This window comes from Salmo salar, unplaced genomic scaffold (genome assembly GCF_905237065.1).
Source record: "Salmo salar unplaced genomic scaffold, Ssal_v3.1, whole genome shotgun sequence".
NCBI classification, from domain to species: domain Eukaryota; kingdom Metazoa; phylum Chordata; class Actinopteri; order Salmoniformes; family Salmonidae; genus Salmo; species Salmo salar.
This window is the reverse complement of record NW_025548103.1, coordinates 162,501-188,680: the sequence shown is the minus strand read 5'-3', so window position 1 is coordinate 188,680 and position 26,180 is coordinate 162,501. Positions and strand designations below refer to the sequence as shown.

Sequence of the window (26,180 nt, the reverse complement as noted above, 5' to 3'; positions counted from 1 at the left end):
TGTTGTCATGTTGTGAATGTTGTATTGTAATAACCAACTGTATTTAATGGTGATATGTAGTTGTGTTGTCATGTTGTGAATGTTGTATTGTAGTAATCCTCAACTGTATTTAATGGTGTTGTGTAGTTGTGTTGTCACGTTGTGAATGTTGTATTGTAGTAACCAACTGTATTTAATGGTGTTATGTAGTTGTGTTGTCATGTTGTGAATGTTGTATTGTAGTAACCAACTGTATTTAATGGTGTTATGTAGTTGTGTTGTCATGTTGTGAATGTTGTATTGTAGTAACCCTCAACTGTATTTAATGGTGTTATGTAGTTGTGTTGTGATGTTGTGAATGTTGTATTGTAGTAATCCTCAACTGTATTTAATGGTGTTGTGTAGTTGTGTTGTCATGTTGTGAATGTTGTATTGTAGTAACCCTCAACTGTATTTAATGGTGTTATGTAGTTGTGTTGTGATGTTGTGAATGTTGTATTGTAGTAACCCTCAACTGTATTTAATGGTGTTATGTAGTTGTGTTGTGATGTTGTGAATGTTGTATTGTAGTAATCCTCAACTGTATTTAATGGTGTTGTGTAGTTGTGTTGTCATGTTGTGAATGTTGTATTGTAGTAACCAATTGTATTTAATGGTGTTATGTAGTTGTGTTGTCATGTTGTGAATGTTGTATTGTAGTAACCAACTGTATTTAATGGTGTTATGTAGTTGTGTTGTCATGTTGTGAATGTTGTATTGTAGTAGGCCTAACCCCCACCAACAGAGACAGCAACAGACGACACAGAGAAAGTGATGGAGAGAGGCAGAGGATGGGAGTGTACAGTAGACTGGGATTCTAATTACTGCACTGCGCGCGCGCGTGTGTGTGTGTGTGTGTGTGTGTGTGTGTGTGTGTGTGTGTGTGTGTGTGTGTGTGTGTGTGTGTGTGTGTGTGTGTGTGTGTGTGTGTGTGTGTGTGTGTGTGTGTGTGTGTGTGTGAGAGAGAGAGGGTGTTTTGGTACTGTAGGATTCTTTAATCAATGTGGCTCATTGGACAGGTCAGAGTCTCAACACAATTGAAAACTTACCATCAATAAAACACCAAATGATGTAATTTCTTGTGGAAGAATGGTGTTACATCTCTCCAATAGAGTTCCAGACAGTTGTAGAATGTTTGTCAAGGCTCATTGTAAGAGCTGTAAAGAGAGAGGGACTCGGAGAGAGAACAGGTAGAACCTGATATGTAAATGAGCAGAGCAAACGAAAGTAACTTTCAACGACCGAATGATCATTCAGACTCTGTTTCTATTGAGAGATAAAAGGTAAGACGACGATTGTCATGTGTATTAATATAGTTGATGATATTGTAATGTGTATTAATATAGTTGATGATATTGTCATGTGTATTAATATAGTTGATGATATTGTCATGTGTATTAATATAGTTGATGGTATTGTTATGTGTATTAATATAGTTTATGATATTGTTGTGTGTATTCATATAGTTGATGATATTGTTGTGTGTATTCATATAGTTGGTGATATTGTTGTGTGTATTAATATAGTTTATGATATTGTTATGTGTATTCATATAGTTGATGGTATTGTTGTGTGTATTAATATAGTTGATATTGTTATGTGTATTAATATAGTTGATGATATTGTTGTGTGTATTAATATAGTTGGTGATATTGTTGTGTGTATTCATATAGTTAATGATATTGTTATGTGTATTCATATAGTTGATGGTATTGTTGTGTGTATTAATATAGTTGGTGATATTGTTATGTGTATTAATATAGTTGATGATATTGTTGTGTGTATTAATATAGTTGATGGTATTGTTATGTGTATTAATATAGTTGATGATATTGTTATGTGTATTCATATAGTTAATTATATTTTTGGTGGACAGTGTTATAATAGTCCTTCTCTCCTTAAAATGTTTTGGATATAAATTAGATGCGTGGGGTGAATTCGTTCTGTGCCAATCTGTGTGCCCCAGGGTGATCGCTCCTACACTATCTACAATCTAAAAGGGTTCTTTGGCTGTCCCCATAGGAGAACCCTTTGTAGAACCCTTTTTTTGGTACTAGGTAGAACACTTTTGGGTTCCGTGAAGAACCCTTTCCACAGAGGGTTCTACATGGAAGCCAGAAGGGTTCTACCTGGAACCCAAAAGCGTTCTCCTATGGGGACGGCCGGAGGACCCGTTTGGAACCCTTTATTCTAAGAGTGTACTGTATCATAGGTCTATAGACTTGTCTTCTCTAAACAGGCTTAAAACACAACAAGCAACAAACAAACATGTTCTCTTTATAATCTACAGTTAACTCTTTTCACTCAGGAAGGTATGTTGTGTGAAAGAGAGACAAAAAAATATTGTTCGAGAGACTAACAACAACTTACACTTCCTCAAAACAGTTTGTGTGTATTCATTAGTGCCCACCGTAGCAAAACGTTTCGGCAACAGAAACCGTTTAGGTCACATTGTACAGCGTTTAGAGTAAACGGTTTATGTTTTATTTAACATCTTAAAACTGTTGGCTGTGGAGTAAACTAATGAATACAACCCAGGTTGTAGCCTACGACTCGGCATGTTGATACCTGCCTCTTGCTGAAACCTGAACGTAGCCTGAGGGGTATACTATGATACAGGCTTGATATACTGGTTTTCTAAAGCTAGCCAGCTTCAGTTAGCTTCACATTCCAGCTCAGGCCTCATCCATCAGAATATACACAACAGAACAGAAAAAATCTCAATTAAGTTTCAAGGTGAGAATCCTGCCTGGGATTATTGTAAAGTGTGTAGATAAATAAATTTACATTTACATTTAAGTCATTTAGCAGACGCTCTTATCCAGAGCGACTTACAAATTGGTGCATTCACCTTATAATATCCAGTGGAACAACCACTTACAATAGTGCATCTAAATCTTTTAAGGGGGGTTAGAAGGATTACTTTATCCTATCCTAGGTATTCCTTAAAGAGGTGGGGTTTCAGGTGTCTCCGGAAGGTGGTGATTGACTCCGCTGTCCTGGTGTCGTGAGGGAGCTTGTTCCACCATTGGGGTGCCAGAGCAGCGAACAGTTTTGACTGGGCTGAGCGGGAACTGTGCTTCCTCAGAGGTAGGGGGGCCAGCAGGCCAGAGGTGGATGAACGCAGTGCCCTTGTTTGGGTGTAGGGCCTGATCAGAGCCTGAAGGTACGGAGGTGCCGTTCCCCTCACAGCTCCGTAGGCAAGCACCATGGTCTTGTAGCGGATGCGAGCTTCGACTGGAAGCCAGTGGAGAGAGCGGAGGAGCGGGGTGACGTGAGAGAACTTGGGAAGGTTGAACACCAGACGGGCTGCGGCGTTCTGGATGAGTTGTAGGGGTTTAATGGCACAGGCAGGGAGCCCAGCCAACAACGATTTGCAGTAATCCAGACGGGAGATGACAAGTGCCTGGATTAGGACCTGCGCCGCTTCCTGTGTGAGGCAGGGTCGTACTCTGCGAATGTTGTAGAGCATGAACCTACAGGATCGGGTCACCGCCATGATGTTAGTGGAGAACGACAGGGTGTTGTCCAGGGTCACGCCGAGGCTCTTAGCACTCTGGGAGGAGGACACAAGGGAGTTGTCAACCGTGATGGCGAGATCATGGAACGGGCAGTCCTTCCCCGGGAGGAAGAGCAGCTCCGTCTTGCCGAGGTTCAGCTTGAGGTGGTGATCCGTCATCCACACTGATATGTCTGCCAGACATGCAGAGATGCGATTCGCCACCTGGTTGTCAGAAGCGGGAAAGGAGAAGATTAATTGTGTGTCATCTGCATAGCAATGATAGGAGAGACCATGTGAGGATATGACAGAGCCAAGTGACTTGGTGTATAGCGAGAATAGGAGAGGGCCTAGAACAGAGCCCTGGGGGACACCAGTGGTGAGAGCACGTGGTGCGGAGACAGATTCTCGCCACACCACCTGGTAGGAGCGACCTGTCAGGTAGGACGCAATCCAGGCGTGGGCCGCGCCGGAGATGCCCAGCTCGGAGAGGGTGGAGAGGAGGATCTGATGGTACACAGTATCAAAGGCAGCAGATAGGTCTAGAAGGATGAGAGCAGAGGAGAGAGAGTTAGCTTTAGCAGTGCGGAGAGCCTCCGTGACACAGAGAAGAGCAGTCTCAGTTGAATGCCCAGTCTTGAAATGTAATGTTAGTATAGTGAATGAAAGTAAAACTCTCCTAACAGTCTACTACTACTGAGACAGGTTGGTGTAATGTTAGTATAGTGAATGACAGTAAAACACTCCTAAGAGTCTACTACTACTGAGACAGGTTGGTGTAATGTTAGTATAGTGAATGACAGTAAAACACTCCTAACAGTCTACTACTACTGAGACAGAAAACTCAAGTCTGAAATTTCTAAGTGGAAATTACAGACTTCAGAAGCCTTTTTAAACCTCAAATACACTACAAGTTTTACATTTCCTGCATTGCTGGAAAGTTCTTCTGCAGTGGGGGTGATCAAATTAAGATCCTACATCTGTACACATAATTGTACATGGGGATATGTATGGGGGTCTATAACATCCAATCACAGAGGTTTACATCAGCTGACAGTTGCAATGTTATTCCTAATAACTCAAACTGCCCTTTTCAGATAAAGACATAAAATCTGTACAGATGTAGGATCTTAATTTGATCACCCTGTTGCAGAAAAACTAAACTTGTAGTATATTTGAGTGTAATTAAACTTTAGAAAAGGTTTCTGAAGATGATAAATTCCACTTTTCCATTTTAAAACTGTTCATTAATTATAATCCACACAATAATTCAAATGTCCTGTTTCTGCAGGATTATTTTCCTGGTGTAGCAAACTGGCTCAAATTAAGATCCAACATCTGCAGCAATATACCTCTCTAATGAATATGGCTCTATTGAGATTCACTTTTGACCATTTGACATCTTGTATTTCCTGTTGTTTAGGCTGGTTGAATGAGCTGCCTGTGAAAGCTACTTCATCTGCAAGAAAACAGGCGGCTGCACCAGTGACTGTCAGAAGTTTTGTGATTTCCTCATATGAACGTGAAAGTAAGTGTGTTGTCTACGCAGTTACAAAAATGGCTGTTGAAACTGTGGCACATATTTCTCGGTAACATTGAATAAATGTGTTGGTATGTAGGAAAGACGGGCAGACTCTCGTACTGTTGGTCTAGACTACCTACAAACTATTATAAGGCTATGATCACTTATCATGCAGACAAACCTGATGTTCTCTGTGAACTGATCTGAACAGGTTTAGGCTGGTCATCTATGATATGTAGGTTATATACAGTACATTCTCTGTCCTGCTACTGGTAGGACTATAACATTATGTTGATCTGAACAAGTTTAGACTGGTCATCTATGATATGTAGGTTATATACAGTACATTCTCTGTCCTGCTACTGGTAGGACTATAACATTATGTTGATCTGAACAGGTTTAGGCTGGTCATCTATGATATGTAGGCTATAGCCGAGGTATAGACCTTGATCTGCATATCACAAACAAACTGCTATTATACATTATAACCTAGTCTACTTTACATAATATAACCTCTCTCACTTGATGCAAAAACCTTTCTGAATGGATCAACAATTTCCTCCTCGGATCAATCATGTCCGTTTTAGCCCTTCTGTCTACATTCTCAGATACGTTTAGAAAAGAACAGATTGAAAGACAATAAATAGCCTACTGTTAGTGAATACAAATAAGTGTGAGACATGGCCTTGTGTTGCTGTTCTGTCTATAACTACCTTAACAAACAGAGACTTATTATTATTATTATTATTATTATTGTTGCTGTACTGTCTATAACTACCTTAACAAACAGAGAGTAATTATTATTATTATTATTATTATTGTTATTATTGTTGCTGTACTGTCTATAACTACCTTAACAAACTGACTTATTATTATTATTATTATTATTATTGTTGCTGTACTGTCTATAACTACCTTAACAAACAGTAACTTATTATTATTATTATTATTATTATTGTTATTGTTGCTGTACTGTCTATAACTACCTTAACAAACTGACTTATTATTATTATTATTATTAATATTATTATTATTATTATTATTATTATTGTTGTTGTTCTGTCTATTACTACCTTAACAAACAGTGACTTATTATTATTATTGACAGTTACCATGAAGATGAAATGTCACAACTACATGTTCATGTGATGCATTAAATCACCTGACTGTTTCTATGTGTCTGTTAGTAAATGTTTTATTTCTCTAAGAAATAATGAATACATGAGAACAATTGACAGTCAAGAACTAGTTGTCACTGTGTTAACCACAACCAACATGCTGGATCTCTGTTTAGTTGTCACTGTGTTAACCACAACCAACATGCTGGATCTCTGTTTACAGGGGTCAGTGCTCTAAAATGAGTCTCTCTGGGGAGAGAGAGGAGGGGGGCCCTGCCTCTAAAATGAGTCTCTCTGGGGAGAGGAAGGAGGGGGGCCCTGCCTCTAAAATGAGTCTCTCTGGGGACAGAGAGGAGGGGGGGCCCTGCCTCTAAAATGCATCTCTCTGTGGAGAGAGAGGAGAGGGGCCCTGCCTCCAAAATGCATCTCTCTGGGGGACATAACACCAAAGCTAAGAGGTGAGATAACAATTTTATGAATAATTCATTAAGTTTATTTCCTAAATAAATATCTATCTTAATAAGGTGAATGCACTTACTGTAAATCTCTCTGGATAAGAGCATCTGCTAAATCAGGGGTTCTCAATCCGGGGTCTGCGGAGGTACTGCAGGGGTTCTGCAGGAAGCGTCGGGAGTGGTGGTGTATCCAGGGAGAAAACTAAACTAATATTCTGAAATGTCATTGTGGTCTTATGTTCCCATCTATTGGAATTATTTAGCAACTGCAGTAGTACTGAAAAAATGTGTTATTCCTTACTAAAGTAGTAATTACTGAGAATTGAAAAATATACCATGTTCTTGTTAATTTTATCACTTACAACCATAAAAAAACAATTTATAGCATAACAAACAATTAAACTTACATAAACCAAAAACACTATATATGTAGTTATTCAGTTAATTACCAAATTGAGCCGGTCGGTCACATTTGAGAGTGAGGGAGATATATAGCATTTTGCATAAAAAAACATGATTTTTGTCTCTCTGCAATGAAACCATCAAGTGATAGATTTTAAACAAATCCTTGTCTGTGAGAGATGTAATAATTAATACATAATTTCTTTAAACAATAAAAGCTCATTTCTGTAAAGAGATATGTAGCGTTTTGGAACTCTTCTTATGTTTCCCCATCTGAGATCAGAGTAGATGAGAGATGTAATGTTTGTCTCTGTTGTGTTGAAGACCAATCAAGCAGGAGAGACCAGCCTCCCCTGTACCCAGCTGTGTGTCCATGAAGAGTGACAAGTCTATGGAGCCTCCTATATTCTTTAGAGAGGGAGACGTTTCTACTGAACAAAGGTAAGAAGAACTCATGGGTCATGGTCAGTGAGTTAAACAACACTGTCTCTAGTCATTTCTCCTCTCCCATTTTCACAATTCTTTTTGTTGTTTTCATAATCCATAGGCTAATCCTTTAGTCCATTTTCATAGTCCTAAAACAATATTAAACAAACACAACGTTCCCTCCCTGCGTGTGTGTGTGTGTGTGTGTGTGTGTGTGTGTGTGTGTGTGTGTGTGTGTGTGTGTGTGTGTGTGTGTGTGTGTGTGTGTGTGTGTGTGTGTACTCCCTGGTTGAGGAGATGTAATCTCATGTTTTGTCCACAGAAACCAACAGGAGAGATCAGAGTCAGAGATTCTCAGTGGTCAGTCTTCCCAGAGTCATCAAACAGACCTGGACTCTATATTCAGTGTATGTGGTCCTGTTATGTACATTTGTTTTTGTTTACCTCAAGTAAAGTTTATCTGTCAATTATTCATGAATGTGTTAATGAGAAAGCATTTCTTCTCTTGCTTAACTTATTTACTTTATTTATTTCAGATGCTTGAAGAGAAAATGATGACATTTGTGAAGAACGAGCTGAAGATGTTCAAGAGGATTCTTAGTCCAGAACTCCCAGAAGGCTTTGAGAGTCAGAAGCAGGATGAGGAAGTGGTGGATGCTGAAGATGAGAAGCAGGAGAGCAGTGCCAGAGAGGGGGCTCTGAAGATCACACTGCACATCCTGAGGAAAATGAACCAGAAGGAGCTTGCTGACACACTGGAGAAATGTAAGATCTGTCTGCCTCATGTTGAATGATGTTTTATAACATTTAAAAGCTGTAGCTAAAGTACAGCTAAAGTAGCTGTGAAACACAATGATATTGTAGCAGCCTTAACGCAACACCTTGTGACCTCATCAAGTAGCAGCAGGGATGTGTTGTGGTGATTAATTTAGAGAGAGAGAAGAGGAGAGACAGAGGACAGAGAGACAATTAGAGAGGGAAAGAGAGAGAGAGAGGAGGGAGGGACAACACTAATAATATCATCAATAATACCAATAATAACATAATGGAAACATTTAAACAGTCAGTTAAGAGAAGAAATTATTATAATTTAAACTTTATAACAGTCCTACAATACTGTAGGCATGAAAACAGATGTAATATTAATATCCTCTGTGGTATTTCTTCATTCAGATGAGCTTGCTGTGATTTGCCAACGTGAACTCAAATCTAATCTAAAGAAGAAGTTCCAATGTGTATTTGAGGGGATCGCTAAACAAGGAAACCCAACACTTCTCAATAAGATCTACACAGAGCTCTACATCACAGAGGGAGGAACAGGAGAGGTCAATAATGAACATGAGCTGAGACAGATTGAGACAACAACCAGGAAACAAGCAAGACCAGAGACTGCAATCAAATGTAACGACATCTTCAAACCCTTAACTGGACAAGACAAACTTATCAGAACTGTGCTGACAAAGGGAGTCGCTGGCATTGGAAAAACAGTCTCTGTCCAGAAGTTCATTCTGGACTGGGCTGAAGGAAAAGCAAATCAGGATGTCCAATTTGTGTTTTCATTCCCTTTCCGGGAGCTGAATTTGATGAAAGGGGACAAAAACACTTTGATTGAACTTCTCAATCACTTCTCAATGGAAACCAAACAATCAAGAATCTCCAACTACGGCAAGTACAAAGTTCTGTTCATCTTTGATGGTCTGGATGAGTGCCGACTGCCCCTAGACTTCCAGAAGAACAAGATCTGTTGTGACGTCACAGAGTCAACCTCAGTAGATGTTCTGCTGACAAATCTCATCAAGGGAAATCTGCTTCCCTCTGCTCTCCTCTGGATAACTACCCGACCTGCAGCAGCCAATAGGATCCCTTCAGGGTGTGTTGACCAGGTGACAGAGGTACGAGGGTTCAATGACCCACAGAAGGAGGAGTACTTCAGGAAGAGATTCAGTGATGAGGACCTGGCCAGCAGAATCATCTCACACATAAAGACATCAAGGAGCCTCCACATCATGTGCCACATTCCAGTCTTCTGTTGGATTTCTGCAACAGTCCTCGAACACATGCTGAAACATAAGACAGAAGAGATGCCCAAGACTCTGACTGAGATGTACACACACCTTGTGGTGTTTCATACCAAACAGAAGGATGAAAAGTATCTTGGGGAAGAAGAGACAGGTCCACACTGGAATAAAGACAGCATTCTGTCACTGGGAAAACTGGCTTTTCAACAGCTTGTGAATGGCAATCTGATTTTCTATGAAGAAGACCTGAAAGAGGCTGGCATTGATGTCAATGAAGCCTCTGTGTACTCAGGATTGTGCACACAGATCTTTAAAGAGGAATGTGTTCTGTACCAAGACAAGGTGTACTTCTTTGTTCATCTGAGCATTCAGGAGTTTCTGGCTGCTGTGTATGTGTTCCTCTCATTCATCAACAACAATGAGAATCTCATGGACAAACAGCAAACAAAGTCCAGCATCTTTTCTCTGCTGTACAGAGACAAGTCTGAAGTTACTGTCTACAAGAGTGCTGTGGATAAAGCCTTACAAAGTGAGATGGGAAACCTGGACCTTTTCCTCCGCTTCCTTCTGGGACTCTCACTGGAGTCCAATCAGAAGCACTTACGAGGTCTACTGACAAAGACAAGAAGCAGCTCACAGAGCCATGAAGACACAGTGAACTACATCAAGGAGAAGATCAGGGAGAATCCCTCTCCAGAGAGGAGCATCAATCTGTTCCACTGTCTGAATGAACTGAATGACCATTCTCTAGTGGAGGAGATCCAAAGCTACCTGAGATCAGGAAGTCTCTCAGAACCCAACCTGTCACCTGCACAGTGGTCAGCTCTGGTCTTTGTGTTGCTGACTTCAGAAAAGGAGCTGGATGTGTTTGACCTGAAGAAATACTCCAGATCAGAGGAAGGTCTTCTGAGGCTGCTGCCAGTGGTCAAAGCCTCCAGAGCTGCTCTGTGAGTAAATAAAATGACATATAAAATCTAATCATCAGGAAGAAATATTATGTTTAGTGAAAAATATGTATTATAATATGTGTATAATATTATTTTGAATAACATATTGAATCAGATATTCAATCTAGTATAACAATAGGACCATACAATTCTAGGAGACGGAAGATGAATCTATATGTTGTTTGAGAGAATAAACCTAATGCATCTACCGCTGTCCTTCTATACTACTGGTGTTAAATTAACAGTGTGTTTGTGAAGTCATGATGATCTCTTTGCAGGCTGTCAGGCTGTGGAGTCACAGAGGAAGGCTGTGCTTCTCTGGTCTCAGCTCTGAGGTCAAACCCCTCACACCTGAGAGAGCTGGACCTGAGTAACAATGACCTGAAGGATTCAGGAGTGGAGCTGCTCTCTGCTGGACTGGAGGATCAACACTGCAGACTGAAGACTCTGAGGTCAGTATTCCTTTCGTTGGTCAACAAGTGGTAACTGTTCACCAGATCCACATGTGTTTACCAGACACACATAGTCCACACCATATGTGTTTGGACAGTGAAGCTTACAGTTTTAAATGTGGTGCTATGCTCCAGCATTTTGGATTTGAGATGTTTCATATTAGGTGACCTTACATAATGTCACCTTTTATTTGAGGGTATTTTCATGCATATCTGTTTTACCGTTTAGAAATTAAAGCACTTTCTGTACGTAGTTCTCCCATTTGAATAAGTCTTAATTATTTGGACAAATTCACTTATATTGTATTAAAGTAGTCATAAGTTTAGTAGTTGTACCATATTCCATGCCTGCAGTGATTACATCAAGCTTGTGATTCTACAAACTTGTTGAATTCATTTGCAGTTTGTCTTGGTTGTGTTTTGGATGATGTTTTTCCTAATAGAAACTGAATGGTTAATAACGTCCTGTCATTTTGGAGTCACTTCACTTGTATTGTCAGTAAGAATAGAATATGTTTCTGAACACTTCTACGTTCATGTGGATGCTACCATGATTATGAATAATCATGAATGAATCGTTAATGATGATGAATGAGAAATTTACAGAGGCACAAAGATCAGACCCCCTCTGTTATTGGTGTTATTCTGTATACTTCTGGCCCTTCTTTGGACACTGTGTTAACTAACCTCTAGACGAGCTTCAATGCCATACAGCTCTCCTTCCGTGGCCTCCAACTGCTCTTAAATACAAGTAAAACTAAATGCATGCTCTTCAACCGATCGCTGCCTGCACCTGCCCGCCCGTCCAGCATCACTACTCTGGATGCTTCTGACTTAGAATATGTGGACACCTACAAATACCTAGGTGTCTGGTTAGACTGTAAACTCTCCTTCCAGACTCACTATAAGCATCTCCAATCCAAAGTTAAATCTAGAATTGGCTTCCTATTTCGCAACATAGCATCCTTCACTCATGCTGCCAAACATACCCTTATAAAACTGACCATCCTACCGATCCTCGACTTCGGCGATGTCATTTACAAAATAGCCTCCAATACCCTACTCAATACATTGAATGCAGTCTATCACAGTGCCATCCGTTTTGTCACCAAATCCCCATATACAGTACTACCCACCACTGCAACCTGTACGCTCTCGTTGTCTGGCCCTCGCTTCATACTCGTCGCCAAACCCACTGGCTCCAGGTCATCTACAAGACCCTGCTAGGTAAAGTCCCCCCTTATCTCCGCTCACTGGTCATCATAGCAGCACCCACCTGTAGCACGCGCTCCAGCAGGTATATCTCCCTGGTCACCCCCAAAGCCAATTCCTCCTTCGGCCGCCTCTTCTTCCAGTTCTCTGCTGCCAATGACTGGAACGAACTACAAAAATCTCTAAAACTGGAAACACTTATCTCCCTCACTAGCTTTAAGCACCAGCTGTCAGAGCAGCTCACAGATTACTGCACCTGTACATAGCCCATCTATAATTTAGCCCAACTACCTCTTCCCCTACTGTATTTATTTATTTAGCTCCTTTGCTCCCCATTATTTCTACTTTGCACTTTCTTCCACTGCATATCTACCATTCCAGTGTTTTACTTGCTATATTGTATTTACTTTGCCACCATGGCCTTTTTTTTGCCTTTACCTCCCTTATTTCACTTCATTTGCTCACATTGTATATAGACTTATTTTTCTACTGTATTATTGACTGTATGTTTGTGTAATACCCTTGTTTGAACCAAGTATTGAGTTTATTTGTTATAATTAATTGGTATTATATTTAAAAGATGATTGAATTGCTCCTAAACTGTAATGTTGTTAATGCATTATGCTTTTTGAAGAAATATTTATTTAATGTATAAGTGAATACATTTACATTTACATTTTAGTCATTTAGCAGACGCTCTTATCCAGAGCGACTTACAAATTGGTGCATTCACCTATAATATCCAGTGGAACAACCACTTTACAATAGTGCATCTAAATCTTTTAAGGGGGGGGGTTAGAAGGATTACTTTATCCTATCCCAGGTATTCCTTGAAGAGGTGGGGTTTCAGGTGTCTCCGGAAGGTGGTGATTGACTCCGCTGTCCTGGCGTCGTGAGGGAGCTTGTTCCACCATTGGGGTGCCAGAGCAGCGAACAGTTTTGACTGGGCTGAGCGGGAACTGTGCTTCCTCAGAGGTAGGGAGGCGAGCAGGCCAGAGGTGGATGAACGGAGTGCCCTTGTTTGGGTGTAGGGCCTGATCAGAGCCTGAAGGTACGGAGGTGCCGTTCCCCTCACAGCTCCGTAGGCAAGCACCATGGTCTTGTAGCGGATGCGAGCTTCGACTGGAAGCCAGTGGAGAGAGCGGAGGAGCGGGGTGACGTGAGAGAACTTGGGAAGGTTGAACACCAGACGGGCTGCGGCGTTCTGGATGAGTTGTAGGGGTTTAATGGCACAGGCAGGGAGCCCAGCCAACAGCGAGTTGCAGTAATCCAGACGGGAGATGACAAGTGCCTGGATTAGGACCTGCGCCGCTTCCTGTGTGAGGCAGGGTCGTACTCTGCGAATGTTGTAGAGCATGAACCTACAGGATCGGGTCACCGCCTTGATGTTGGTGGAGAACGACAGGGTGTTGTCCAGGGTCACGCCAAGGCTCTTAGCACTCTGGGAGGAGGACACAAGGGAGTTGTCAACCGTGATGGCGAGATCATGGAACGGGCAGTCCTTCCCCGGGAGGAAGAGCAGCTCCGTCTTGCCGAGGTTCAGCTTGAGGTGGTGATCCGTCATCCACACTGATATGTCTGCCAGACATGCAGAGATGCGATTCGCCACCTGGTTGTCAGAAGGGGGAAAGGAGAAGATTAATTGTGTGTCATCTGCATAGCAATGATATGAGAGACCATGTGAGGATATGACAGAGCCAAGTGACTTGGTTTATAGCGAGAATAGGAGTGGGCCAAGAACAGAGCCCTGGGGGACACCAGTGGTGAGAGCACGTGGTGCGGAGACAGATTCTCGCCACGCCACCTGGTAGGAGCGACCTGTCAGGTAGGACGCAATCCAAGCGTGCGCGGTGCCGGAGATGCCCAGCTCGGAGAGGGTGGAGAGGAGGATCTGATGGTTCACGGTATCAAAGGCAGCAGATAGGTCTAGAAGGATGAGAGCAGAGGAGAGAGAGTTAGCTTTAGCAGTGCGGAGAGCCTCCGTGACACAGAGAAGAGCATTCTCAGTTGAATGCCCAGTCTTGAAACCTGACTGATTAAGATCAAGAAGGTCATTCTGAGAGAGATAGCAAGAGAGCTGGCCAAGCACGGCGCGTTCAAGAGTTTTGGAGAGAAAGGAAAAAGGGATACTGGCCTGTAGTTGTTGACATCGGAGGGATCGAGTGTAGGTTTTTTTCAGAAGGGGTGCAACTCTCGCTCTCTTGAAGACGGAAGGGACGTAGCCAGCGGTCAAGGATGCGTTGATGAGCGAGGTGAGGTAGGGGAGAAGGTCTCCGGAAATGGTCTGGAGAAGAGAGGAGGGGATAGGGTCAAGTGGGCAGGTTGTTGGGCGGCCGGCCGTCACAAGACGCGAGATTTCATCTGGAGAGAGAGGGGAGAAAGAGGTCAAAGCACAGGGTAGGGCAGTGTGAGCAGGACCAGCAGTGTCGTTTGACTTAGCAAACGAGGATCGGATGTCGTCAACCTTCTTTTCAAAATGGTTGACGAAGTCATCCGCAGAGAGGGAGGAGGGGGGGGGAGGGGGAGGAGGATTCAGGAGGGAGGAGAAGGTAGCAAAGAGCTTCCTAGGGTTAGAGGCAGATGCTTGGAGTTTAGAGTGGTAGAAAGTGGCTTTAGCAGCAGAGACAGAAGAGGAAAATGTAGAGAGGAGGGAGTGAAAGGATGCCAGGTCCGCAGGGGAGGCGAGTTTTCCTCCATTTCCGCTCGGCTGCCCGGAGCCCTGTTCTGTGAGCTCGCAGTGAGTCGTCGAGCCACGGAGCAGGAGGGGAGGACCGAGCCGGCCTGGAGGATAGGGGACAGAGGAAATCAAAGGATGCAGAGAGGGAGGAGAGGAGGGTTGAGGAGGCAGAATCAGGAGATAGGTTGGAGAAGGTTTGAGCAGAGGGAAGAGATGATAGGATGGAAGAGGAGAGAGTAGCGGGAGAGAGAGAGCGAAGGTTGGGACGGCGCAATACCATCCGAGTAGGGGGAGAGTGAGAAGTGTTGGATGAGAGCGAGAGGGAAAAGGATACAAGGTAGTGGTCGGAGACTTGGAGGGGAGTTGCAATGAGATTAGTGGAAGAACAGCATCTAGTAAAGATGAGGTCAAGCGTATTGCCTGCCTTGTGAGTAGGGGGGGGAAGGTGAGAGGGTGAGGTCGAAAGAGGAGAGGAGTGGAAAGAAGGAGGCAGAGAGGAATGAGTCGAAGGTAGACGTGGGGAGGTTAAAGTCACCCAGAACTGTGAGAGGTGAGCCATCCTCAGGAAAGGAACTTATCAAGGCGTCAAGCTCATTGATGAACTCTCCAAGGGAACCTGGAGGGCGATAAATGATAAGGATGTTAAGCTTGAAAGGGCTGGTAACTGTGACAGCATGGAATTCAAATGAGGAGATAGACAGATGGGTCAGGGGAGAAAGAGAGAATGTCCACTTGGGAGAGATGAGGATTCCAGTGCCACCACCCCGCTGGCTCGATGCTCTAGGGGTATGCGAGAACACGTAGTCAGACGAGGAGAGAGCAGTAGGAGTAGCAGTGTTATCTGTGGTGATCCATGTTTCCGTCAGCGCCAGGAAGTCTAGGGACTGGAGGGTAGCATAGGCTGAGATGAACTCAGCCTTGTTGGCCGCAGACCGGCAGTTCCAGAGGCTGCCGGAGACCTGGAACTCCACGTGGGTCGTGCGCGCTGGGACCACCAGGTTAGAGCGGCAGCGGCCACGCGGTGTGGAGCGTTTGTATGGCCTGTGCAGAGGAGAGAGAACAGGGATAGGCAGACACATAGTAGACAAGCTACAGAAGAGGCTACGCTAATGCAAATGAGATTGGAGTGACAAGTGGACTACACGTCTCGAATGTTCAGGAAGTTAAGCTTACGTTGCAAAAATGTTATTGACTAAAATGATACAGTACTGCTGGCTGGTGGAGTAGGCTAGCTAGCAGTGGCTGCGTTGTTGACTTTGAACGTGTAGCTGGCTAGGTAACCTCGGTAGTTTCAGTACTACACCTTGTCATGATACAAAGCAACTTTGTAGCTAGCTAGCTAACATAACACTAATCAAGACGTTCCTTGTAGTGTATTTAGTTTCAACAATGCTGCTCGTCGGTAATAGTTGGCTAGGTTAGGAAAAATGGCGTCGCGGGGGACGGAAATAGCTGGCTAGCTAACCTCGATGGCTGGCTAGCTAACAATTATCAATTAACAATTATCAAGCTATGACAAAGACAACTAGGTAGCTAGCTAGGTAACACTGCACTAGTCAAATCGTTCCGTTGTGAAGTATTAGTAACTACAGCGCTGCTAGTCGGTAACGGATGGCTATCTGGCAGTGGGTTAATGATGACTAGGTGTGTTGAGTAAGTCTGGCGCCGCGTCGCGGCTGGCTAGCACACCTCCATAATACTCAAACTCAAACTACACAATTATCTTAGATACAGAGACAGCACAGACAACTATGTAGCTGGCTAACTAACACTAACACCACACTAATCAAGTCGTTGCGTTGTAATGTAATAGTTTCTGCGGTGCTGCTAGTCGGTAGAAGTTGGCCAGCTAACAGTGATGACTAGCTAGTTAGCAGCTAGCAGTGTTGACTACGTTAGGAGGACGAAGATAGCTAGCCTCGATAATTACTCAGTTACTCTAAACTACACAATTATCTTTGATACAAAGACGGCTATGTAGCTAGCTAAGAAGAATTGCTCAGATCAAACAAATCAAGCCGTTGTAATGTAGCGAAGTGGAATATTACCTGTGGAGCGAAGCGTGGTGCGACTGCTCGCTCCAAACCGGAAGTTGATGAATAGTTTGTTTTACTTTGAAGTTTACGTTTTGACCAATAAGGTCGCTTGTTAAGTTGTGGCCAATGGGAGTTGACCTGGTTAACGGGAGGGAAAAAGACGTTGATGAAAGGATGGACGTTTTACCTCAGGACGGTTGGTGAAGAAAAATTATAAAAGAAGACGACAGAACTACAACAAAACCCATAGCTACTAAGACATGAAGGGAAATACATGTTTTATTTAATAAAAGAGTTGTTATAATTTTGTTAAAACTTAGTAAAGACTGAAGCTACCGTCTCGTCGTGGAGGTATTAGCCAGCCTAGAGGTTAGCCTAGCATCGTGTGACACCGGGAGATAATTGCTTGGGAAGCTTAACGAGTTCGTGTTGCCATGGGGATATCGGTTACTAAGGAGTACTGTCTGCATGGGTAGCTGTGCTGCCTTGGACTTTGTGAGGAAACCTGCATGGAACTGCCATACTTCGCTGAGGGAATATCTACCAAGTCGTGAGTAACCACAATGTGAGGTGCTTAATTTGGACACGGGTTGTGCACGACTCATTGGGGTTTATTATTATTCTTTTTTTCTTTTGATGTTGTGTCTGAACATGTATTTGTGTTTGAAAATGTTTTAATACACATATGGAACATTATGTATGTTGCCTTGGTGGAGTCATTAATTGTTTTAATTTAATGCATGGGATGGTTTATCCTGATTCAATAACAGAAACCTATAATCATTTCATCTGAAGTTAATACCCTATTGTCATAACCCTAGATAGTTTACAATAGGAATTCTTATTGGAGATGTCCTTCTCACCTAACATCCCATGCTGCTGAGATACTCTACATATGTTAATATTGTCAGAGTCATATTCAAGCCTGGTGAGAGGGTTACATTTGTTTAACTCCATGTGTTACTCTGTGTTGTTATATGTGTCGAACTGCTTTGCTTTAACTTGGCCAGGTCGTAATTGTAAATGAGAACTTGTTCTCAACTTGCCTACCTGGTTAAATAAAGGTGCAATAAATAAATAAATTGGTAATGATGAGAGGTTAGCATGTTTTGTTGTAGCCTCTGCTATTGGTAATGGTGAGAGGTTAGCATGTTTTGTTGTAGCCTCTGTTATTGGTAATGATGAGAGGTTAGCATGTTTTGTTGTAGCCTCTGTTATTGGTAATGTTGAGAGGTTAGCATGTTTTGTTGTATCCTCTGTTATTGGTAATGGTGAGAGGTTAGCTGTTTTGTTGTATCCTCTGTTATTGGTAATGGTGAGAGGTTAGCATGTTTTGTTGTAGCCTCTGTTATTGGTAATGGTGAGAGGTTAGCATGTTTTGTTGTAGCCTCTGTTATTGGTAATGGTGAGAGGTTAGCATGTTTTGTTGTAGCCTCTGTTATTGGTAATGGTGAGAGGTTAGCATGTTTTGTTGTAGCCTCTGTTATTGGTAATGGTGAGAGGTTAGCATGTTTTGTTGTATCCTCTGTTATTGGTAATGGTGAGAGGTTAGCATGTTTTGTTGTATCCTCTCTTATTGGTAATGGTGAGAGGTTAGCATGTTTTGTTGTAGCCTCTGTTATTGGTAATGGTGAGAGGTTAGCATGTTTTGTTGTAGCCTCTGTTATTGGTAATGGTGAGAGGTTAGCATGTTTTGTTGTAGTCTCTGTATTGGTAATGGTGAGAGGTTAGCATGTTTTGTTGTAGCCTATGTTATTGGTAATGGTGAGAGGTTAGCATGTTTAGTTGTAGCCTCTGTTATTGGTAATGGTGAGAGGTTAGCATGTTTTGTTGTATCCTCTGTTATTGGTAATGGTGAGAGGTTAGCATGTTTTGTTGTAGCCTCTGTTATTGGTAATGGTGAGAGGTTAGCATGTTTTGTTGTATCCTCTGTTATTGGTAATGGTGAGAGGTTAGCATGTTTTGTTGTAGCCACTGTTATTGGTAATGGTGAGAGGTTAGCATGTTTTGTTGTAGCCTCTGTTATTGGTAATGGTGAGAGGTTAGCATGTTTTGTTGTAGCCTCTGTTATTGGTAATGGTGAGAGGTTAGCATGTTTTGTTGTAGCCTCTGTTATTGGTAATGGTGAGAGGTTAGCATGTTTTGTTGTAGCCTCTGTTATTGGTAATGGTGAGAGGTTAGCATGTTTTGTTGTAGACTCTGTTATTGGTAATGGTGAGAGGTTAGCATGTTTTGTTGTAGCCTCTGTAACTCTCTCACTCATTATTATTCATGATCTTTCTCAATCATGGCAGTCCCAGGGTTGATGTAGTCATTGCAGTCAAAGAATATGGGACCAAATACTAAACTTTTGACTAATTTAATACACTATGAGTGAATTGGTCAGAAAACATATGACTTCTTTAAATAGGGGGACTAGATGCATAAAGTGCTTTCATTTTTCTAAATGGTGAATCAGATATGTATGAAAATATCCTCAAATAAAAGGTGACATTATATACTGTCACCTCATATGAAACATTTGATCTGAAATCCAAAATGTTGGAGTATAGAGCCACATTTAAAATGTTATCTTCACTGTCAAAATAGATATGGTGTGGACTGTATACTCAATACAATCTAAATCTGATACCTCACTGTCTGTCTTTTGACTGATACTGCTTTTAAACTGGTCTGGTCAGTCTACTCAAATATTTGTACTATACATGTTTCTATCTGCAGGCAAAACTTTGATAATTTGTAATTTATAATATGATACTTTAATGTATGAGTAGATATGGCAGGTTTCAGGACACTGATGTATCTGAATATTTTGAAGAAATATACTGCCACTATTTTCACCACCAAAGAATAGCAGTGTGATTTTAATATGATTTGACTCTTTGCAGGCTGTCAGGCTGTCTAGTCACAGAGGAAGGCTGTGCTCCTCTGGTCTCAGCTCTGTGGTCAAACCCAACACATTATTTGTAAACGGGTAACAGCGTAAACAGAGAAAGCTAAGCGTGTCATTTTAATACAAAATGTCTGTCATTGTATTTCTTCTGTGTTGGCAGACTCACTGGCTGTAAACTCACAGACACATCCTGTAAAGTGTTGGCCTCAGTTCTCAGTTCAAACCCCTCACACCTGAGAGAGCTGGACCTGAGTAACAATGACCTGAAGGATTCAGGAGTGGAGCTGCTCTCTGCTGGACTGGAGGATCCACACTGCAGACTGGAGACTCTGAGGTTAGTATTCCTGTAGTTGGTCAACAAGTGTTTCGTTGTACCCTCTGTTATTGGTAATGGTGAGAGGTTAGCATGTTTTGTTGTATCCTCTGTTATTGGTAATGGTGAGAGGTTAGCATGTTTTGTTGTAGTCTCTGTATTGGTAATGGTGAGAGGTTAGCATGTTTTGTTGTAGTCTCTGTTATTGATAATGGTGAGAGGTTAGCATGTTTTGTTGTACCCTCTGTTATTGGTAATGGTGAGAGGTTAGCTTGTTTTGTTGTAGCCTCTGTTATTGGTAATGGTGAGAGGTTAGCTTGTTTTGTTGTAGCCTCTGTTATTGGTAATGGTGAGAGGTTAGAATGTGTTGTTGTAGCCTCTGTTATTGCTAATGGTGAGAGGTTAGCATGTTTTGTTGTAGCCTCTGTTATTGGTAATGGTGAGAGGTTAGCATGTTTTGTTGTATCCTCTGTTATTGGTAATGGTGAGAGGTTAGCATGTTTTGTTGTAGCCTCTGTTATTGGTAATGGTGAGAGGTTAGCATGTTTTGTTGTAGCCTCTATTGGTAATGGTGAGAGGTTAGCATGTTTTGTTGAATCCTCTGTTATTGGTAATGGTGAGAGATTAGCATGTTTTGTTGTAGCCTCTGTTATTGGTAATGGTGAGAGGTTAGCATGTTTTGTTGTATCCTCTGTTATTGGTAATGGTGAGAGGTTAGCATGTTTTGTTGTAGCCTCTGTTATTGGTAATGGTGAGAGGTTAGCATGTTTTGTTGTAGTCTCTGTATTGGTAATGGTGAGAGGTTAGCATGTTTTGTTGTAGCCTATGTTATTGGTAATGGTGAGAGGTTAGCATGTTTAGTTGTAGCCTCTGTTATTGGTAATGGTGAGAGGTTAGCATGTTTTGTTGTATCCTCTGTTATTGGTAATGGTGAGAGGTTAGCATGTTTTGTTGTAGCCTCTGTTATTGGTAATGGTGAGAGGTTAGCATGTTTTGTTGTATCCTCTGTTATTGGTAATGGTGAGAGGTTAGCATGTTTTGTTGTAGCCTCTGTTATTGGTAATGGTGAGAGGTTAGCATGTTTTGTTGTAGCCTCTGTTATTGGTAATGGTGAGAGGTTAGCATGTTTTGTTGTAGCCTCTGTTATTGGTAATGGTGAGAGGTTAGCATGTTTAGTTGTAGCCTCTGTTATTGGTAATGGTGAGAGGTTAGCTTGTTTTGTTGTAGCCTCTGTTATTGGTAATGGTGAGAGGTTAGCATGTGTTGTTGTAGCCTCTGTTATTGGTAATGGTGAGAGGTTAGCATGTTTTGTTGTAGCCTCTGTTATTGGTAATGGTGAGAGGTTAGCATGTTTTGTTGTATCCTCTGTTATTGGTAATGGTGAGAGGTTAGCATGTTTTGTTGTAGCCTCTGTTATTGGTAATGGTGAGAGGTTAGCATGTTTTGTTGTAGCCTCTGTTATTGGTAATGGTGAGAGGTTAGCATGATGTAGTCGTTGCAGTCAAAGAATATGGGACCAAACACTAAACTTTTGACTAATTTAATACACTATGAGTGAATTGGTCAGGAAACATATGACTTCTTTAACCTCTCTAGGCCAGGTGGCACCAAATCGTCCCACCTACGTAACAGCCAGTGTAATCCTGTGGCGCGTTATTCAAAAACCTCAAAAATGCAAAAACTTCAATTTCTCAAACATATGACTATTTTACACCATTTTAAAGACAAGACTCTCGTTAATCTAACCACACTGTCCGATTTCAAAAAGGCTTTACAACGAAAGCAAAACATTAGATTATGTCAGCAGAGTACCCAGCCAGAAATAATCAGACACCCATTTTTCAAGCTAGCATATAATGTCACATAAACCCAAACCACAGCTAAATGCAGCACTAACCTTTGATGATCTTCATCAGATGACAAACCTAGGACATTATGTTATACAATACATGCATGTTTTGTTCAATCAAGTTCATATTTATATCAAAAAACAGCTTTTTACATTAGCATGTGACTAGCATGTGACTAGCATTCCCACCGAACACTGCCGGTGAATTTACTAAATTACTCACGATAAACGTTCACAAAAAGCACAACAATTATTTTAAGAATTATAGATACACAACTCCTCTATGCACTCGATATGTCCAATTTTAAAATAGCTTTTCGGTGAAAGCACATTTTGCAATATTCTCAGTAGATAGCCCGGCATCACAGGGCTAGCTATTTAGACACCCAGCAAGTTTAGCACTCACCAAAGACAGATTTACTATAAGAAAAATGTTATTACCTTTGCTGTCTTCGTCAGAATGCACTCCCAGGACTTCTACTTCAATAACAAATGTTGGTTTGGTTCAAAATAATCCATAGTTATATCCAAACAGCGGCGTTTTGTTCGTGCGTTCAAGACACTATCCGAAAGGGTAAAGAAGGGTGACGAGCATGGCGCAATTCGTGACAAAAAAATTCTAAATATTCCATTACCGTACTTCGAAGCATGTCAACCGCTGTTTAAAATCAATTTTTTATGCCATTTTTCTCATAAGAAAGCGATAATATTCCGACCGGGAATCTGCGTTTAGATAAAAAGAAGAAAGAAAATAAAGCATGGGGTCGACTCGGGCACGCGCCTAAGCCCATTGTCCTCTGATCGGCCATTTGCCAAAAGCGATAATGTGTTTCAGCCAGAGGCTGCATCGATATCGTTCAGCTTTTTCCCAGGCTCTGAGAGCGTATGGGAGCCGTAGGAAGTGTCACGTTAGAGCAAAGATCCTCAGTCTTCAATAAAAAGAGCCAAGATGAAACACAACTTGTCAGACAGGCCACTTCCTGCATGGAATCTTCTCAGGTTTTGGCCTGCCATTTGAGTTCTGTTATACACAGACACCATTCAAACAGTTTTAGAAACTTTAGGGTGTTTTCTATCCAAAGCCAATAATTATATGCATATTCTAGTTACTGGGCAGGAGTAGTAACCAGATTAAATCGGGTACGTTTTTATCCGGCCGTGTCAATACTGCCCCATAGCCCTAACAGGTATAGGGGGGACTAGATAGATAAAGTGCTTTTATTTTTCTAAATGGTGAAACAGATATGTATGAAAATATCCTCATATAAAAGGTGACATTATATACTGTCACCTCATATGAAACATTTGATCTGAAATCCAAAATGTTGGAGTTTAGAGCCACATTTAACCTCTATGGGCAAGCGTCCCACCCCTGGTACACCCTATCAACAACAGGTGAAATATCAAGAGCGCCAAATTTGAAAACAATTAAATGTCATAATTCAAATTTCTCAAACATACAACTATCTTACACCCTTTGAAAGATAAACATCTCCTTAATCTAACCACGTTGTCCGATTTCAAAAAGGCTTTACGGCGAAAGCATAAAGTTAAATTATGTTAGGAGAGTACATTGAAAATAGCTGTGTGTAATGTTTTGTCACTTCAAAGACAGGCGTCACCAAAAGCAGAAAACCAGCTAAAATTATGCACTAACGTTTGACAATCTCCATCAGATGACACTCCTAGGACATTATGTTAGACAATACATGCATTTTTTGTTCTATCATGTTCATATTTATATCCAAAAACAGCGTTTTACTATGGCGTTGATGTTGAGGAAATCTTTTCCCTCCAATAACCGCCAGTCAATCAGCACAACAAATTAAATAATTACTATTCGAAAACATTGGTAAAATATTATATTGTCATTCAAAGAATTATAGATTTACATCTCTTGAACGCAACCGGATTGCCAGATTTAAAAATAACCTTACTGGGAAATCACACTTTGCAATAATCTGAGCACTGCGCCCAGAAAAATACGCTTTGCGATACAGACTAACCGCCATGTTGGAGAGATCTAAAATCGAAAATACTATGTAAATAATCCATTACCTTTGATTCTCTTCATCAGATGTCACTTCCAGGAATCCCAGGTCCATAACAAATGTAGTTTTGTTCGAACAAGCTCATTATTTATGTCCAAAAAGCTCCGTGTCGTTAGCACATGAACTAAGCCCGCTGGACTTGTCTTCATGAAAGACGTGAAAAAAAATATTTACGTTCGTTCAAACATGTCAAACGTTGTATAGCATAAATCATTAGTGCCTTTTTCAACCAGAACATGAATAAAATTGAAGGCGGACGAATGCATTCTCTTTTAAAACGTATTGGAACGAGGGTACCCAACATGAACTCGCGCGCCAGAGTCTAATCGGCCATCACCGTTCCAAGGCTCTTGTTCGGTCAGATCTCACAGTAAAAGACTCAAAACACTTTGTAAAGGCTGGTGACATCTAGTGGAAGCAATAGGAAGTGCCAAAAGATTAATAAGCCCCTGTGTGTTTCAATGGCATAGGCTTAAAGGTAATTCAACACATCAGGTATCCACTTCCTGTCAGAATTTGTCTCAGGGTTTTGCCTGCCAAATGAGTTCTGTTATACTCACAGACACCATTCAAACAGTTTTGGAAACTTTAGAGTGTTTTCTATCCATATATAATAAGTATATGCATATTCTAGTTACTGGGTAGGATTAGTAACCAGATTAAATCGGGTACATTTTTTTATCCAGACGTGCAAATGCTGCCCCCTAGCCCTAACAGGTTTTAAAGGGTCTCCAAAAAACCCTCATATGCTATGACATCAAAGCGTTTCCAATGGCTGCCACTGTACAAGGTACATGTCCACCTGTTGAAGTAAAGCCCTTCAGTGTGATGATAAAGCCATGTCTGCTGGTACTTGTACACCCTAGTGTCCTTATAATGTCCTTAGTGGAACCCTGTCCGTGTCCCACTATCTCAATAAGGTCTGCACAATAAATTGTCAATGATCTCAACAGCTGAGACAGAGCCATTGCGCTTACACTATATCCCAAGGAAATCTGAGTGAGAAAGGCTTTGTCCTTCTTTTCTAACAAGAACCACACGCATTATCTATTAACATAACCTTACCTTTTTTACTTTCTGTTTTTTATTAGAGTTTTTTTGTATCAAGTTGTGCCCTAAAACTCTACTTTCTGAAGAGCGTCCTCATCGTGGCTGGTCTGGTGCAGCTGGTCAGTCAGACAGACATGCCTTAAAGGGTCTCCTAACGCCTCTGCCATGTCTGCTGGTGACTACACTTCCATGTCCTTACAGTGTCTTCACAGGAATCCTGTCCCACGGTCTTGTCTTGTCCTTATATAACAGGAATCCTGTCCCACGGTCTTGTCTTGTCCTTATATAACAGGAATCCTGTCCCACGGTCTTGTCTTGTCCTTATATAACAGGAATCCTGTCCCACGGACTTGTCTTGTCCTTATATAACAGGAATCCTGTCCCACGGTCTTGTCTTGTCCTTATATAACAGGAATCCTGTCCCACGGTCTTGTCTTGTCCTTATATAACAGGAATCCTGTCCCACGGACTTGTCTTGTCCTTATATAACAGGAATCCTGTCCCACGGTCTTGTCTTGTCCTTATATAACAGGTATCCTGTCCCACGGTCTTGTCTTGTCCTTATATAACAGGAATCCTGTCCCACGGTCTTGTCTTGTCCTTATATAACAGGAATCCTGTCCCACGGTCTTGTCTTGTCCTTATATAACAGGAATCCTGTCCCACGGTCTTGTCTTGTCCTTATATAACAGGAATCCTATCCCACGGTCTTGTCTTGTCCTTATATAACAGGAATCCTGTCCCACGGTCTTGTCTTGTCCTTATATAACAGGAATCCTGTCCCACGGTCTTGTCTTGTCCTTATATAACAGGAATCCTGTCCCACGGTCTTGTCTTGTCCTTATATAACAGGAATCCTGTCCCACGGTCTTGTCTTGTCCTTATATAACAGGAATCCTGTCCCACGGTCTTGTCTTGTCCTTATATAACAGGAATCCTGTCCCACGGTCTTGTCTTGTCCTTATATAACAGGAATCCTGTCCCACGCTCTTGTCTTGTCCTTATATAACAGGAATCCTGTCCCACGGTCTTGTCTTGTCCTTATATAACAGGAATCCTGTCCCACGGTCTTGTCTTGTCCTTATATAACAGGAATCCTGTCCCACGGACTTGTCTTGTCCTTATATAACAGGAATCCTGTCCCACGGTCTTGTCTTGTCCTTATATAACAGGAATCCTGTCCCACGGTCTTGTCTTGTCCTTATATAACAGGAATCCTGTCCCACGGACTTGTCTTGTCCT

At 41.7% G+C, this 26,180-nt stretch overlaps 2 long non-coding RNA genes and 1 pseudogene across 2 annotated transcripts; 2 read left to right on the top strand and 1 right to left on the bottom strand.

Moving 5' to 3' along the window:
* The window catches only part of LOC123732661 (NLR family CARD domain-containing protein 3-like), a 233,042-nt pseudogene that overhangs the window by 44,890 nt on the left and 161,972 nt on the right, over positions 1 to 26,180 (bottom strand).
* On the top strand, positions 1,229 to 6,452 carry LOC123732663 (uncharacterized). Its single transcript, XR_006763336.1, has 3 exons — positions 1,229 to 1,301; positions 4,941 to 5,045; positions 6,381 to 6,452. It is a non-coding gene; the product is annotated as an uncharacterized lncRNA (long non-coding RNA).
* On the top strand, positions 6,555 to 7,822 carry LOC123732665 (uncharacterized). The gene is made up of 3 exons (XR_006763338.1): positions 6,555 to 6,615; positions 7,339 to 7,455; positions 7,763 to 7,822. It is a non-coding gene; the product is annotated as an uncharacterized lncRNA (long non-coding RNA).